This window comes from Neoarius graeffei, chromosome 20 (assembly GCF_027579695.1).
Source record: "Neoarius graeffei isolate fNeoGra1 chromosome 20, fNeoGra1.pri, whole genome shotgun sequence".
Lineage (NCBI taxonomy): Eukaryota > Metazoa > Chordata > Actinopteri > Siluriformes > Ariidae > Neoarius > Neoarius graeffei.
In genome coordinates, this window is record NC_083588.1 from 24964555 (window position 1) to 24983666 (window position 19112).

At 40.3% G+C, this 19112-nt stretch overlaps 1 protein-coding gene across 1 annotated transcript in view; it reads right to left on the reverse strand.

Annotated features, from left to right (window-relative positions):
- Positions 1-3208: 3208 nt before the first annotated feature.
- trap1 (TNF receptor-associated protein 1) overlaps positions 3209-19112 on the reverse strand; it is a 180997-nt gene continuing 165093 nt past the window's right edge. The window contains exon 19 of the mRNA XM_060901426.1: positions 3209-3837. The gene's annotated coding sequence lies outside the window, so the exon portion shown is untranslated. The remainder of the gene's footprint in view (positions 3838-19112) is intronic.

Here is a 19112-nt window from a genome sequence, read left to right on the forward strand (position 1 = left end):
TTAAGCCGATCCGCACCAGCGTGCATCACCCACAAACGGACGGTTTAGTGGAACGGTTCAACCGCACCCTCAAAAATATTATTAAGAAATTCGTAAGTGAGGACGCACGTAATTGGGATAAGTGGCTCGAACCCTTGCTGTTCTCAGTGCGAGAGGTCCCCCAAGCCTCCACGGGGTTCTCGCCATTCGAATTATTATATGGGCGTAAGCCGCGCGGCATCCTGGACGTGCTGTGGGGAAATTGGGAGGAGGGACCTTCACAAAGTAAGAATGAAATTCAGTACGTTATGGACCTGCACGCAAAACTCCACACGCTCACCCACCTAACTCAGGAGAATTTGCGGCAGGCCCAGGAACGGCAAGCCCGCCTGTACAACAAGGGTACGCACCTTAGAGAGTTCACACCGGGAGATAAGGTACTCGTACTGTTGCCCACGTCGAGCTCCAAATTGATCGCCAAGTGGCAAGGACCCTTTGAGGTCACACGGCGAGTCGGGGACGTCGACTATGAGGTGAGGCGAACGGACAGGGGTGGGGCGCTACAGGATTTACCACCTCAACCTGCTTAAACTCTGGAACAAGGAGGTCCCCGTGGCGTTGGTGTCGGTGTTTCCGGAGAAGGCGGAGCTGGGGCCGGAGGTTCAAAAAGGGACATTGGCATCACGTACCTCTCCGGTCCCCTGTGGAGACCACCTCTCCCCGACCCAACTCACGGAGGTCGCCCAGTTGCAGACCGAGTTTTCGGATGTGTTCTCGCCCCTTCCCAGTCGCACTAACCTCATAGAGCACCACATAGAGACGCCCCTGGGGGTGGTAGTGCGTAGCCGCCCGTACAGGCTACCCGAACACAAAAAAAAGGTGGTTCGGGAAGAACTTCAGACCATGCTCAAAATGGGCATCGTCGAGGAGTCCCACAGTGACTGGAGCAGCCCGGTGGTCTTGGTACCCAAGGCCGATGGGTCGGTCCGGTTCTGTGCGGACTATAGAAAAGTCAACATGCTGTCTAAATTCGATGCGTACCCAATGCCTCGTATTGAGCTGCTCGATTGACTCGGCACTGCTCGCTTTTATTCGACGCTGGATTTGACGAAGGGATATTGGCAGATCCCCTTGACTCCACTATCCCGAGAAAAAACGGCCTTTTCCACACTGTTTGGTTTACACCAATTCGTCACCCTTCCGTTTGGGCTGTTTGGGGCGCCCGCTACATTTCAGCGGCTGATGGACAGAGTCCTCCGCCCTCACGCCACTTATGTGGCCGCGTATTTAGATGACATCATCATCTATAGTAATGACTGGCAGCGGCACCTCGAACATCTGAGGGCTGTCCTTAGTTCGCTGAGGCGAGTGGGGCTCACAGCCAACCCAAAGAAGTGTGCGATTGGGCGGGTGGAAGTACGGTATCTGGGCTTCCACTTGGGCAACGGGCAGGTGCGTCCCCAAATTAATAAGACGGCAGCAATTGCGGCCTGCCCGAGGCCCAAGACCAAAAAGGGGGTGAGACAGTTCCTGGGGCTGGCTGGCTATTATCGTAGGTTTATACCTAATTATTCGGACGTCACCAGCCCGCTGACTGATCTGACTAAAAAGGGGGCACCAGATCCGGTCCAGTGGACGGAGCAGTGCCAGCGGGCTTTCTCAGAGGTAAAGGCTGCACTGTGTGGGGGGCCACTTCTACACTCCCCTGACTTTTCTCTCCCCTTTATGTTGCAGACCGATGCGTCGGACAGAGGGCTGGGGGCGGTTTTGTCCCAGGAGGTGGAGGGGGAGGACCGCCCTGTCCTGTATATCAGCAGGAAGCTGTCGGTGCGTGAGGGGCGCTACAGCACCATAGAGAAAGAGTGTTTGGCCATCAAGTGGGTGGTTCTCGCCCTCCGGTACTACCTGCTGGGGTGCCCTTTCACCCTCTGTTCGGACCACGCGCCCCTCCAGTGGCTCCACCGCATGAAAGATGCCAACGCGCGGATCACCCGTTGGTATCTGGCGCTCCAACCCTTTAATTTCAAGGTGGTCCACAGCCCGGGGGCGCAGATGGTCGTGGCGGACTTCCTCTCCCATCGGGGGGGGAGTCGGCTACAGGCTGGACAGCCGCCCAGCCTGAGTCGGGCGGTGGGGGTATGTGGCAGCAGGGGCGTGGTCAAGCGCTGGTCTGTGACAGGAGGGCGGAGTCAGGGAAGGTAAGTGGCAGAATCACTACACCTGAGAGCAATTAACCTGTGTTTGTGTGTCTTCCCAGTGACCGCGCCCTATATCAGGAGGGAGAGCGAGAGCGGAAGGAGCTCAGCCCTGAACAAGATGCCAGTTGTGTGTGTCTGTTTGAGTGTGGAACGTTGTTAAGCTGAAAAGTCTAGCAATAAACGCTATTGTGAACCTGATCTCTGTCCTGCCGTCCTCTGTGCTCCACCCACCAATACTGAACCGTTACATATATACATTCACTATTTTTGAAAAAAGGCATTTTAGTAAAAATAGTCTTTAAAGATATCTGATATATATTTTGTACACAAACAATACTAGTGCATCTCAAAAAATTAGAATATACTGAAAAAATTATTTTTCATAATTTAATTCAAAAAGGTAAACTTTATGTTCTATATTCATTACATGTAAAGTGAAACATTTCAAGCCTTTTTTTGTTGTCGCTTTGATGATTATGGCTTACAGCTCATGAAAATCAGAAATCCATAATTTCAAATGACTAAATATTTCCTAAGAACAATCAAAAAAGCATTTACAATACAGAAATGTCCAACTTCTGAAAAGGATGTTCATTTCTACACTCAATATTTGGTTGTGGCTCCTTTACCATGAATTACTGCATCAGTGCGGTATGGCATGGAGGTAGTCAGCCTGTGGTACTGCTGAGGTGTTATTGAAGCCCAGGTTGCTTCAATAGCAGCCTTCAGCTCATCTGTATTTTTGGGTTGGATGTTTCTCATCTTCCTCTTGACAATACCCCAGAGATTCTCTCTGGGCTTCAGGTCAGGTGAGTTGGTTGGCCAGTCAAGCCTAGTAATATCATGGTTAGCGAACCATTTGGTCGTAGTTTTGGCACTGTGGGCAGGTGCTAAGTCCTGCTGGAAAAGGAAATTGGCATCTTCATAAAACTTGTCCAGCAGATGGAAGTACAAAGTGCTCTAAAATATCCTGGTAGACGGCTGTGTTGACTTCAAACTTGATAAAAACACAGTGGACCAACACCAGCATATGGCATGTCAAGTTAAGTTTATTTTTATAATTCTTTTAACAATAGACATTGTCGCAAAGCAACTTTACAGATAATTAAAGTCTTTAAACATGAGCTAATTTTATCCCTAATTTATCCCCAATGAGCAAGCCAGTGGCGACGGTGGAAAGGAAAAATTACCTCAGACGACATGAGGAAGAAACCTCAAGAGGAACGAGACTCAAAAGGGAACCCATCCTAATTTAGGTGATAACAGATAACGTTATTATTTATGAATAAATAACTTGCTTCTATAACAGTGTCCTATATAGTCACAAAGTATAACTGTGAAACTAGGAAATTCATTATAGTTTTAATATGAAGTCTGCTTTGTTAAAGTTATAAACTGTTCATTGATGGAAACTTGAGTACAACACTGTTCATGACAACTGCAGTCCTAAAGTTAGCAAGTCATCTGAAGTCCTCAGACATAAATGTATTACGGTAAGTGTCCAGAGCCATCTTCCAAGTGCGACTTTTGTCCATATGGGGCCGTCTTTCACAGGAGCAATGTGATGAGACTCCAGCCAGACATAGGGCATCAGGATGGATCAGGCTGGTCTGAGGAGCAGAAGAGGTCAGCATCTCGGTCTCAGGATCGACATGCAACTCTAGAGGGACAGACAGAGTTGGGGGAGAGAAAACATAGGTTGTTAGGTATGCCCACTGTCACCTAATGACAGTATACGTTTTGCGCTGAGTGCAAGCAGGGACTCTGGGAAAAACTAACTATGACAGCATAACTAAAAGGCTCTGCCCCCTGATGTAGCCTTTACTATATGAGGTACCAGCAGATAGCCTGAACCTTTTGATCTAAGTAGGTGTCGTGGGTAATAAAGGACCAGAAGTTCACTCCGGTACTGTGGCGCAAGACCATTCAGTGCTTTAAAGGTCAATAGTAGTATTTTATAATCAATATGAAATTTGATTGGGAGCCAATGCAGTGTGGATAAGACAGGGGTGATGTGGTCATATCTTCTAGTTCGAGTAAACACTCTTGCTGCTGCATTTTGAACTAACTGGAGCTTGTTTATGCACTTACTGGAACATCCAGACAGTAAGGCATTACAATAATCCAACCTAGAGGTAACAAAAGCATGAACTAGTTTTTCTGTATCATGCAGTGACACTTATCAATATTTCTGAGGTGAAATAAGGCTATCTGGGTAATGTTATCGATATGAGTTTCAAATGAAAGACTGGAGTCAGTGATCACTCGAGGTCTTTTACTGCTGCATGTGAAGAAATAGAAAGGCCATCCAGAGTTACTGTGTCATCAGAAAACCCGCTTCTAGCTGCATGTGGTCCTAGTACTTCTGTCTTGTCAGAATTAAGCAGAAGGAAGTTAATAAGCATCCACTGTCGATTGTCCTTTACACATTCCTCAATTCTATTCAGCTGGTGTCTTTCATCTGGCTTTGCAGAAACTGTGAAACTGTTTATGAAACTGTGTGTCATCAGCATAACAGTGGAAAGTAATACCATGCTAATGAATAATGTCACCCAGAGGTAACATATATAAAGAAAAAAAGCAGTGGGCCTAAAACAAAACCTTGTAGAACGCCAAACTTCAGTATGCCTAGAAAAATCACCATTTACATCAACAAACTGATAGCAATCAGTTAAATAAGACCTGAGCCAGGAGAGGGCCGTTCCCTTAACTCCCACACCATTTTCTAGTCTATCCAAGAGAATGGAATGATCAAATCTGTCAAAGGCTGCACTAAGATCAAGCAATACAAGCAGGGAGACACAGCCCTGATCAGATGCCAACAGTAGGTCGTTTAGTACTTTAACCAGTGCTGTCTCTGTGCCATGATGAGGTCTAAATCCTGACTGATACATTTCATGGATGTTATTCCTATTTAAATATGAGCATAACTGCTCATAACTGCAGCTTTTTCTAGGATCTTGGTGATAAAGGGGAGGTTTGATATTGGCCATTCAGGTTTTTTAATCAGGGGTTTGATAACTGCTAGTTCAAAGGATTTGAGTACATAACCAATTCTAAGGGAAGAATTTATTTTTTTAGAAGGGGTTCAATTGCTTCTGGTATTATCTGTCTGAAGAGTCATATAGGTAAGGGCTCCTCTATTATCCTCTATTAGGGTGGAGAGATATGTTGCTCTAGCAGCACTAAGAGCTTTTCTATACTTCAGGAAGCTCTCCATCCATTATCCGTAGCCACTTATCCTGTTCTACAGGGTCACAGGCGAGCTGGAGCCCATCCCAGCTGACCATGGGCGAGAGGCGGGGCATATCCGGACAAGTTTAGGAAGCTCTCCTTCCATGCTAATTTGAATGCTACCAATTTTGTTTGATGCCATTTACATTCTAATTTTCGAGTGGTCCTTGTTAAAGTGCGAGTGTAATCGTTATACCAGGGTACTAATTTTTTCTCTCATCATTTTTCTTTTAAATGGAGCTACATTATCTAAAATATAGCAGAATGTTGACTCTAAGCATTCAGTTGCCTGATCAAGTTCTGCGGGGGCTGACAGTGGTCCAATCAAAGTAACTCTGGGAGATTATAAGACTCTGTGCAGTAGTTGACGTGAATATATGTTTAATACAGTAGTGTGGTGAAACGCATATATTATTGCTCAGACATATTTTGAATAAAGATGAGATAGTGATTTGAGATAACTTCAGATTGTGGAAGTATGGACTATATTTTCTATATTTAACCCAAATGTTAGTATTAGATCGAGATTATAACCACTATTGTGGGTGGGTTGTATGATGTTCTGATTGACCCCTACTGAATCTAAAATGGACACAAATGCTGTTTTCCGAGGATCTTCAGGGTTATCAAAGTGAATATTAAAATCACTGACAACTAAAGCTTTGTCTAAGGAAATGACCAGGTCTGAGATGAAATCCGCAAATTCAGAAGGAAATTCAGAATATGACCCCGGGGGCCTGTAAATAATAAGTAATGGAACTGACTGGGTACACTTATTTTTTGAGGCTACATACATTATATTAGTATGAAGAACTTCAAATGTATTAAATTTATAACCAGGCTTTTGTGTTATGCCTAGATAATCATTATAAATAACTGCGACACCGCCTCCTCTGCCAGTTAGATGAGGCTAGTGTATATATGGTAACTGTGTCCATGAGGACTAGCTTCATTTAATGCTATATATTCATTTGGCTTAATCCATGTTTCTGTTGAACACAGTACATTAAACTCCTGAACAGTAATAAGTTCATTAACAATTAGCGCTTTAGATGCAAGAGATCTAATATTTAATAGTCCTACCTTTAGATCAAAGGTGCTGGCATTGGCTGTACAGTCAGTATGATCCAATTTTATATTAATTAGGTTACTCGAACAAACTGAGTATTTCTGCTTTTTTGTTGAGCTCGGGGAACAGAAACAAACAGTCTCGATATAGTGGATCCTGAGTGACGACTCTGTGCAGCTAGCAGACGGTTGGTTTAGCCTGTTCGTCTGCTCCCTGGGTTTGGTTCTGGATTGTCAGAAGTTAACTAGACTTGTTCTGAGACTATGAGCTCTGCTGCAAGAAATGAGAGCAGCACCTTCCCAAGTGGGATGAATACCATCCCACCCTAACATGGCACCCCAAATCATTACAGACTGTGGAAACTTCATACTGGAGTTCAAACATCTTGGATTCTGTGCCTCTCCACTCTTCCTCCAGACTCTAGGACCTTTATTTCCAAATTAAATGCAAAATTTACTTTCATCTGAAAAGAGGAATTCAAACCGCTGAGTCACAGTCCAGTTCTTTCTCTCCTTAGGTCAGGTAAGACGCTTCTGATGATGTGTCTAGTTTAGGAGTGACTTGATAATTAGGAACGTGACAGTTGTAGCCCCTATCCTGAAGACGTCTGTGCGTGGTGGCTCTTGATGTACTGACACCAGCCTCAGTCCACTCCTTGTGAAACTCTCCCAAGTTCTTTAATCGACTTTTCTTGACAATCCTCTCAACGGTGCGGTCATCCCTGTTGCTTTTGCACCTTTTCCAGCCAGCCTTTTCAGCAGTGACTTTCTGTGGCTTACCCTCATTGTGAAAGGTGTCGATGATCGTCTTCTGGACAACTGTCAAGTCAGGAGCCTTCACCATGAATGTGGTTACGTGTACTGAACCAAGAGATACACGGTATTTTATAGTGTTTTACTCAAACTCGAAATGAAATATTCTAATATTTTGAGATTTTTAATATTTCTGATTTTCATGAGGTATAAGCCATAATCATCAAAATTAAAACAAAAAAGCCTTTAAATACTTCACTTTACATGTAATGAATATAGAATATATGAAAGTTTACCTTTTTGAATTAAATTACAAAAAATAAATAAAAACACCTTTTTTATGAGATTCAAATTTTTTGAGATGCACTAGTATATCTGATTTAGGAACTGTATGTCCTGCCAGTACAATGTTTTCCTCAAATGTTCATATGAATTGTCTTTCCTGAATTAATAAAAGTTATATTGTTAAAAACTAACAGTTTTGTTATGTACATCTCTGTGTTAGTTTTTTTTTTCTTTCTGGTTTCCCCACTATTAAAGCAGCTGTAGGGTGACTGGTATTCTGTTTGTTTTTTGATGTTTTCATTCGGGGGGGATTTTTGATCAAAATTTAGATTGATATTTTCATACTCTGGTATGTACGAGTCTTGGTATTTTGGGGTCAGTAAATGCAATCAGTGTGACACACTGTGACTCCACACTTGGATTATCAGCAACCAAGGAGGAGAGGCAGGAATCCTGAGCCACCTCATCACATATAAAGTTCAGAAAATCAAACAATTGTACACTGAATCTTAGCAAAGTCTCCACTGTGGGAACACATAGGTGCAGGAGAACTTAAGTAAAGATAGCAATTGTGCCCATAAAGCCAAAATTCCTTGTTCACAATCTCTGGACAAGGTGATTCAGATAAGGCTAATGGTAGAACTTCAGCATGATTCCTGCTAAAAAGTGTCCACTAAGCATCATCAACATCACAGCATGGCAAGGTCTCTGCTGAATTGTGCCACACATCTTTTCTGTGATCCTCCATTGATGCAATGGCTGCAGAAGGGCCAAAGTGAGACCATGTAAAACATGAAGACAAAACATAACTTCTGTACATTCTATCAAGTTTCTGTACGCATCTTCGTAAATGTTGGCATCTCATCTCATTATCTCTAGCTGCTTTATCCTGTTCTACAGGGTCGCAGGCAAGCTGGAGCCTATCCCAGCTGACTACGGGCGAAAGGTGGGGTACACCCTGGATCACCAGGTCATCACAGGACTGACACATAGACACAGACAACCATTCACAGTCACATTCACACCTACGGTCAATTTAGAGTCACCAGTTAGCCTAACCTGCATGTCTTTGGACTGTGGGGGAAACCGGAGCGCCCGGAGGAAACCCACACGGACACGGGGAGAACATGCAAACTCCGCACAGAAAGGCCCTCGCCAGCCATGGGGCTCGAACCTGGACCTTCTTGCTGTGAGGTGACAGCGCTAACCACTACACCACCGTACTGTCCTAAATGTTTAATTAGAATTAGTATGTTAATAGAAATACCCATACATTTATGCAGTTACACAATTATATGGCAACAGCATAATGCATAAAATCATGTAGCTACAAGTCAAGAGTTTCAGTTCATGTTCACATCAAACATCGAAAGTGGAAAAAGTGTACTCTCTGTGACTGATCATGGCATGGATGTTGCCATGCCCTAGAGACCCAAAATGCTCATGTTCCAGGCTACTAAATGCCAAACATTAAAGTGCCCAACATGGTGTCTTTCAGGAGGGTCTGGCTATCAAGACTGCTGTGGGCATGTCAGTGAATTAAGTCTTGATGGCTTTCAGGATGATCATAAGGGAATCCAGTTGAATAGAAGAGAAGTAGCCATATTATTTGGATAAGAAGCTCTCAGGGAAATCTATTTGGTCATCAGTGCATATACTGTACATCACTGATATTTTTTGGATTGTGTTTCGCTGCAATCAGGAAAAAAAATTGAAAGTGAAAATTTTGGGTCACAGCTATCTTACGAGTAGTGGAATTCAAGGTACAGTGGTGCTTGAAAGTTTGTTAACCCTTTAGAATTTTCTATATTTCTGCATAAATATGACCTAAAATATCATCAGATTTTCACACAAGTCCTAAAAGTAGATAAAGAGAACCTAGTTAAACAAATGAGACAAAAATATTATACTTGGTCATTTATTTATTGAGGAAAATGATCCAATATTACATATCTGTGAGTGGCAAAAGTATGTGAACCTCTAGGATTAGCAGTTAATTTGAAGGTGAAATTAGAGTCAGGTGTTTTCAATCAATGGGATGACAATCAGGTGTGAGTGGGCACCCTGTTTTATTTAAAGAACAGGGATCTATCAAAGTCTGATCTTCACAACACATTTGTGGAAGTGTATCATGGCACGAACAAAGGAGATTTCTGAGGACCTCAGAAAAAGTGTTGTTGATGCTCATCAGGCTGGAAAAGGTTATAAAACCATCTCTAAAGAGTTTGGACTCCACCAATCCACAGTCAGACAGATTGTGTACAAATTGCGGAAATTCAAAACCATTGTTACCCTCCCCAGGAGTGGTTGACCAACAAAGATCACTCCAAGAGCAAGGCGTGTAATAGTCAGCGAGGTCACAAAGGACCCCAGGGTAACTTCTACGCAACTGAAGGCCTCTCTCACATTGGCTAATGTTAATGTTCATGAGCCCACCATCAAGAGAACACTGAACAACAATGGTGTGCATGGCAGGGTTGCAAGGAGAAAGCCACTGCTCTCCAAAAAGAACATTGCTGCTCATCTGCAGTTTGCTAAAGATCATATGGACAAACCAAAAGGCTATTGGAAAAATGTTTTGTGGATGGATGAGACCAAAATAGAACTTATTGGTTTAAATGAGAAGCATTATGTTTGGACAAAGGAAAACACTGCATTCCAGCATAAGAACCTTATCCCATCTGTGAAATAAGGTGGTGGTAGTATCATGGTTTGGGCCTGTTTTGCTACATCTGGGCCGGGACATCTGTCCATGAACTGAATCTCAAGAGAAGGTGGGTCATGCAGCAAGACAATGACCCTCAGCACATGAGTTGTTCTACCAAAGAATGGTTAAAGAAGAATAATGTTTTGGAATGGCCAAGTCAAAGTCCTGACTTTAATCCAATCGAAATGTTGTGGAAGGACCGGAAGCGAGCAGTTCATGTGAGGAAATCCACCAACATCCCAGAGTTGAAGCTGTTCTGTACAGAGAAATGGGTTAAAATTCCTCCAAGCCGGTGCGCAGGACTGATCAACAGTTACCAGAAATGTTTAGCTGCAGTTATTGCTGCACAAGGGGGTCACACCAGATACTGAAAGCAAAGGTTCACATACTTTTGCCACTCACAGATATGTAATATTGGATCATTTTCCTCAATAAATAAATGACCAAGTATAATATTCTTGTCTCATTTGTTTAACTAGGTTCTCTTTACTTTTAGGACTTGTGCAAAAATCTGATGTTGTTTTAGGTCATATTTATGCAGAAATATAGAAAATTCTAAAGGGTTCACAAACTTTCAAGCACCACTGTATGTCCTGTATTGCTTTACACTGGAAAACTACGCCTCATGCTGTGCAATAGACAAACAGTCATCAAGAGATAGGAAATAGCTCCAATCTGACGTCACTGCGTTCCACTCAAACTCTATGGAGTGGTTTCGTTCTTTTTAATTGCCTATGAAATAAACAAAGGGTGATCTTTTAACTCTTCAATAAAGAGTTGTCTGCACATTTCCCTTGCGCTTAATTTCAACATGTTTTTGGGCAGGATTTTTAGAAGAATTTGGAACCTTTGCTGTGTTCTTTTGCTGTGTGACGTTTAAAGCAAAGGTTTCTAGCATAAATGGGAGAAATTCAGGCATAATTTACAGAGCATGTTTTTTTTTCATGCACGTCACATTCTGCAGTGCTGTTTAGTATGTTTGCTTTAAAGTTGCGGCAATACCATTCACCACTATAGTGTAGTGTCTTGCTTTTCTGACAGCACTAGGATTCTTGGCATCACTTTTGGCAAATCTGTTGTGCTTTGCACATGTCTGGTAATTTATGGGTGATTGATGTTCATCAACTTATTGAATTAGGATTTACAAAATGTCAATCTTTCTAAAATTTTTAGTTTGGTTTGTATGGGGCGCCGTTTGTAAAGCATGTCCGTGCTGAAAATTTCAGCAACATTTTGTCACATTTAGCTTAAAACAGTGTTTTAAAAATGGTGTGAATTTTTCAGACTCCCCTTTTTGCACATTTATAACAATATTTGTCATCTTAGAGATATTTTAAATAGTTATATCTAAATGTTAAATGTTACAAATAAATGTTAACTGTTAAACCTAAATGTAAATATACATGTTAAATTTAAATATAAATATAAAAATTAAATCTAAATGTTAAATCTAAATCTATATTTAAATATTAAATCTAAATGTTAAATCTAAATCTAAATGTTAAATCTAAATGTTAAATCTATATTTAAATATTAAATCTAAATGTTAAATCTAAATCTAAATGTTATATCTAAATGTTAAATCTAAAATGTTGAATCTAAATGTTTCTGCTGAAACTAAATATTTAGCTAATATGCAAATAATTTGATATGCATAAATAACTAATGTGCAAATACCAGATGACCACAACAACCAGCCACAAGGGGGCACACTATTACCGACTTTGACACCAGAGTTCTTCTCTCTCTCCAGTCCACTGCAGGCTGAAGTGACTCAAATCCGATCTTTTCGCCCATATGTGACCTGTATCCGATCTTTTATTGACAATATGAACGACACAGATCCGATTTTTTCAAATCCGACCCAGGCCGTTTGGATATGTGGTCCTAATTCCGATTCCTATCCGCTCTTTTCATATGCGACTTCAGTCTGAACCGCCAGGTCGCATTCATCCGACTTACACGTCATCAACAAGCCACAAACGTCACTATTCTGCGCTGAAGTAGGCGGCGGGTCTCTCAAAAAAAGTTACAACAACATGGCGCATAATCACGAGCGCAGATAGAGGGGTGGACGGGTGGGATTCGTCCCACCCAGATTTAAATTCACCTCGCTCGGTCCCCCCCACTTATAGGGAGGAAAAAACGTCTATGCTGTCTTTCTTTGCATAAGGCAAACCTCACGGAAAAATCAAAAGACTAATTACCATTCGGTTTATTGAGGTGCACAGCAGTGTATACATAGTTGCAACAACTCACATAAAACAAAACAAAGACTGATATTCGGTTGGTTGAGCTGCGCAGACTGCACAGGTTGAGAGCTCGAGCTTGGTTGCTATGGTAACCCACAACAAGTTTGACAGGCATGTTGGGGTTGGTTTGCTGGCAGCTTTGTCCTCCCCAGTTTTTTGTCCCCCCCAGTTCAAAAAACGTATCTGCGCCCCTGCGCATGACATCAATGCGAGGGACGCTTCGGGCTGTGAAGGTTCTGAATCTTCTCAATGGAAGGACGCAGAGGTTAGGGAGCTGATTTCCATTTGGGGGGATACAGCTATTCAAGCTAGATTGGATGGGTCATACCGCAACCGGGCGGTTTTACTTCCGTAAACACTGGCCATGCTCACTGCGTGTGACGTCGTCGTATCCTGCAATGCGCATGCGGAACACTTTTAGGTCGCTTTTCGTTCATACTGAGGATCACATACAAGTTGCATATATTTGTTAATGTGAACGACCTCACAAAAAAATCGGATTTCACAAAAAAATCGGAATTGAGCATTAAGCCTTGCAGTGTGAACGTAGCGTTAGTAGAGCAGATAAGCAGATGAATCGTGCACAAGATGATAAAAGCATGAAACTTTCAGGGTTTGTTCTTGAGGGCATAACAATTAATTTAAGATCTGGAGGCGCTCTCAGTTTGACCTTGAAGGTCATTTAGAGGTCATCGACCCTTGTTATGTGCAATTTCAATGGACAGGATTAAAAATTGGGGCATTTTATACAAGTGTGACAAAAATTGTAATTACATGTGGATTTCCATTTTTCTAGGTCATGAGGGTCCATTTATAGTGATATTACACTTAGAAGTCAAGGTTAAGATGAAGATCACTCTAAAATATATGATGTGTTATGTCAATTTCAACAACTTTTATGATTTTGTAGCATATTGCCAAGCAGTATATACTTTGTAATTGTAAAATGACTTCCAAATGAGTGATACAAGTGATACAGGCCTAATGTGAGTATTCTAATCATTGCAGTCTCCAGAATATGCACAAAGGGCAGTACATTTCAATTCTGCTTTTTTGCACTTGCAGTGACCACAACTATGAAGGGCCGCATAAGACTTTATCTATCCTGACCCTCTCACATGCATATATTCTCACTCTCACATACGTATATTCTCCTCTCACATACATATATTCTCACTCTCACATGCATACATTGTCCTCTCACATACGTACATTCTCCTCTCACATACATATATTCTCCTCTCACATACGTACATTCTCACTCTCACATACGTATATTCTCCTCTCACATACATATATTCTCACTCTCACATACGTACATTCTCCTCTCATATACATATATTCTCCTTTCACATGCATACATTCTCCTCTCACATACGTATATTCTCCTCTCACATACGTACATTCTCCTCTCATATACATATATTCTCCTTTCACATGGATACATTCTCCTCTCACATGCATACATTCTCCTCTCACATACATATATTCTCCTCTCACATACATATATTCTCCTCTCACATACGTACATTCTCCTCTCACATGCATACATTCTCCTCTCACATACATATATTCTCCTCTCACATACGTACATTCTCACTCTCACATACGTATATTCTCCTCTCACATGCATATATTCTCACTCTCACATACGTACATTCTCCTCTCATATACATATATTCTCCTTTCACATGCATACATTCTCCTCTCACATACATATATTCTCCTCTCGCATATATTCTCACTCTCACATACGTATATTCTCCTCTCACATACATATATTCTCACTCTCACATGCATACATTGTCCTCTCACATACGTACATTCTCCTCTCACATACATATATTCTCCTCTCACATATGTACATTCTCACTCTCACATATGTATATTCTCCTCTCACATACATATATTCTCACTCTCACATACGTACATTCTCCTCTCATATACATATATTCTCCTTTCACATGCATACATTCTCCTCTCACATACATATATTCTCCTCTCACATACATATATTCTCCTCTCACATACATATATTCTCCTCTCACATACGTACATTCTCCTCTCACATGCATACATTCTCCTCTCACATACATATATTCTCCTCTCACATACGTACATTCTCCTCTCACATACGTACATTCTCCTCTCACATACGTACATTCTCCTCCCACATACACACGTTCTCCTCTCACATACATATATTCTCCTCTCACATACGTACATTCTCCTCTCACATACATACATTCTCCTCTCACATGCATACATTCTCCTCCCACATACACAAATTCTCCTCTCACATACATATATTCTCCTCTTACATACGTATATTCTCCTCTCATCTACATCTATTGTCCTCTACGTAGATTCTGCATACATTCTCCTCAACTGGACTGACTGATGCCAATGTCTAAAGCCAAGCCTTGCACATTTACTATGAGGAGCCATACAAGACATTATCCATACTGGCCCTTTTACGTACATATATACTTGCTCTCTCACATACATACATTCTCACTCTCACATGCATATATTGTTATTTGCACATACATACATTCTCACATACATACATTCTCACTCTCACATATTCTCCTCTCACATACATACATTCTCCTCTCACATAGGCATATTCTCCTGTCACATACGTATATATAAAATTACATAATTATATAGAGGGTTTGGAGCCAGAGGGGCGTAAGTCACATTTGACCAACTTTACAAGAGAGCTAAAACAAAATTTTGACCACCCTTTAATCAACAAAATGTATTTACCTTTAACCACAACATTATAGCCATAAACATACTTAAATGAGGTAGTCATTAAATAAAAATATGATATTAACATATTGAACATATTCAAAAATCTTGTAAAATCTTAAAAATATGGCAAAAAAGATAGGATACGCCTTTTGGGCACCAAACATTTCTAATGTTTTGAAAGGAAAATAGGCGTATCTGCTCATCCTTGGTTAAAAACAATGTGATTAACAAGTAATTTTTTTTTATTTTATTTCAAATACTGTATACAACAAACACATTCTGATGTGTTGGTCTCTCCACTTCTCTGTTTAGTTTAATTGCAATGTAGCCTGGCCATTTCCTTCCTATACAAGTACACAATTAAATTCTCATCCCCCTTTTCGCATCCCTTTGCTCCATTCTCATTTATGACTTCACATTTATGTCTTTCATTTCAAACACTTGAACAGTTTAACATCTATTGTACTTTCAAGCAGTTCAATTTCAGTTATCTTGTTCAGTTATCTTGTTATGACTTCACTTAAGCTAGGCCTTCTAAGCCTATCTAAGCCATAGGTGTAAATGGGACATACGCCCTTTTGGCTCCAACACCGATGCCCACTTCTGAGTAAGGTCTTTGTTGTTTTATTCAATATAGGTTGATTTCTGATGTGTCTTTTTGGTACAGTTAGATAGAGCTCATCAAGACCTTTCATTTGATATAGAGAACTCATTTTCGCCAAAAATGCCACTTACTTCCCTCTGGCTCCAAACCCTCGATATATAGGTATCTAGGCCTATATAGATATATCTATATATAGATATATAGGCCTATATAATTTTAGGGAACCCTATTGTTGGTTTGGCTTGAATTTTTGTACTTGATAGGCCTAATAACTATAAATAAAAATAAAATGTAAATAGGCTATATTTTGACTAAATTACTATTATTGAAAAAAATCTAAAGATTTTCACCAGAGATCATGACAGGAGGACAGAAAAGGGACAGTGAGATAGGGTAGCCTAGAGGGAGATGACAGGGAGAGAGAGATAGTGTAGGGTCGGGAAATGTCCCAGGCCAGACTCCAACCTGGAGTCAGTCACCCTCTATTATTGTTGTTGTCTAGAAAGAGGTGCCGCATCGTTGTATTACAAAAAGTCATGCCAGTCCTCTGTTTATTAACCTGGCCTAAATTGGCCTACAATGCTACCTTAGAAACTGTTCCAACAACTTATCTGAAGGCTATAGCTATGCTGCTTTATGATGTTCTCATTTGATTAGGCAAAACACACAGTGAGGCTGGTATTAAAATAGCCTAGCTTAACCGATAATTAGCATGCTTACCATACTGTACATTACTGCACAATGTGAAACTTATTGACATGGACTTCCCTGTTCAGAATAGCTGTGCAACACTACAATACAGAGAGAGATAAAGAGGCGCTTTGCCTGAAAGAAATGAAGGAAAGGGAAAAGGAGGGAGGAGAAATAGGGATACAGCAATACAGCTGACTTAAGACTGAGATTAAAAGCTGCTCAGTCTCCAATGCAGACAGGTGGACTGTCTCAAAATAAACAGAAATGCAAATGCCTAGTGATAAACAATACAAAGGAACATGGGGTGAGGCACCACTGTAAATGTGCAAGGCTTGGCATCAGTGAGTCCAGTTGAGGAGAATGTATGCAGAATCTACGTAGAGGACAATAGATGTAGATGAGAGGAGAATATACGTATGTAAGAAGAGAATACATGTATGTGAGAGGAGAATGTGTGTATGTGGGAGGAGAATGTATGCATGCGAAAGGAGAATATATGTATGTGAGAGGAGAATGTACGTATGTGAGAGGAGAATATATGTATGTGAGAGGAGAATATATGCATGTGAGAGGAGAATATACATATATGAGAGGAGAATGTACATATGTGAGAGGAGAATATATGTATGTGAGAGGAGAATGTATGCATGTGAAAGGAGAATATATGTATATGAGAGGAGAATGTACGTATGTGAGAGTGAGAATATATAAAAAAATGCATATCGGAAGTCGAGCAGAAATGCCATATAATCATCACGAATATCACGATTTTGCTGAATTTAATAGATGATTTTGTATTTGTTGATGCAATTAATTCATATTTTTAATGGAAAGAAACTGATATAGCGTGCTTTTATGTTTCATGTCCCATATCCTTAAGCGGACTGGAGAGAGAGAAGAACGCGTGTCAAAGTCGGTAATAGTGTGCCCCCTTGTGGCTGGTTGTTGTGGTCATCTGGAATTTGCACATTAGTTATTTATGCATATCAAATTATTTGCATATTAGCTAAATATTTAGTTTCAGCAGAAACATTTAGATTCAACATTTAGATTTAACATTTAGATATAACATTTAGATTTAGATTTAACATTTAGATTTAATATTTAAATATAGATTTAACATTTAGATTTAACATTTAGATTTAGACTTAACATTTATATTTAATATTTAAATATAGATTTAGATTTAACATTTAGATTTAATTTTTATATTTATATTTAACATATATTTACATTTAGGTTTAATATTTAACATTTATTTGTAACATTTAACATTGATATAACTATTTAAAATATCTCTAAGATGACAAATATTGTTATAAATGTGCACAAAGGAGAGTCTGAAAAATTCACACCGTTTTTAAAACACTGCTTTAAGCTAAATGTGACAAAATGTTGCTGAAATTTTCAGCACGGACATGCTTTACAAATGGCGCCCCATAGGTTTGGCTCAAATATTTACACACAACTGTACTAAAAGATTTATAAGGTAATCCAATGTCAGTAGCAGAGAAGATAACAGACTCGGAGTAAGAAAACATAAGAAAATTGTATTTATATCATTTCTGATCTCTCTAAACTGCAGTGGAAATTCAAAGACATCAATTTGATAAAGTCAAGTCAGTTTATTTGTATGATGCTTTTAACAATAGACATTGTCACAAAGCAGCTTTACAGAAAAATAAAGACTTTAAACATATGAATGAATTTTATTGCTAATAAATTTATTTATCCCTCATGAGCAAGCCTGAGGTGACGGTGACAAGGAAAAACTCCCTGGAATGACATGAGGAATGTTCCTTGAGAGGAACTAGACTTAAATGGGTGATGTATTTAGAGTAAATACACTGGTCTTCTCTGTTCTAATGTACTTTATATAATGCAATATTTTAATACAATACGAAGTAATATAAAATGTACAAAATGGGCTTCACTGTGTCTGGCACATCTCCTCACTAAACTCCACATGCAATATTCATGTAGACTCTAATCTGAGTTGATGGCTGAGGCTGGTAACTCTAATACACTTATTCTCTGCAGCAGCAGTCTACTTGCTTATAAATGAACAGACAGTTTATATATACACAATAGGTATGCTGAAGGTTATAGGAAGGGTTTGGGTATGTTTTGTGCACTTGGGAAAACTTTTAAATTCTGTCTTATATATTTGCCTTAGATTATTTCTCTTTTCAAGGCCATGCCTTAAATCTATCCAGTCCCTTCTTTCCTCCACTTTCTTTTTACCTTTCTTTTCAGTTTCTTCTCCAATTCTTCGTTCCTCTTTTCCTTTCCTCTTAGCTCAGGAAAATCCCTGAGAGACCATACTGGTCTCCGCTCAACAAAGGTGCAACAAAGGACTATGTCCAAAGCTGGCAGGTGCAAGCAGTTCAGGTTAATCAGCCTGGAGAATTCTGGGTAACTGAGATCTCTGGCTCTCACTGCTGCCATCCTCTGCTAGCTGCCAGCGGTATAGCACAACCTCATGAACATCAAGCTTCAAGAGGTAAGAGTAAGTCAGCAATGCTTCATAACATGGATTATTTTCAGCATGTTTTATTGCTACTAATACAGAATTTAAT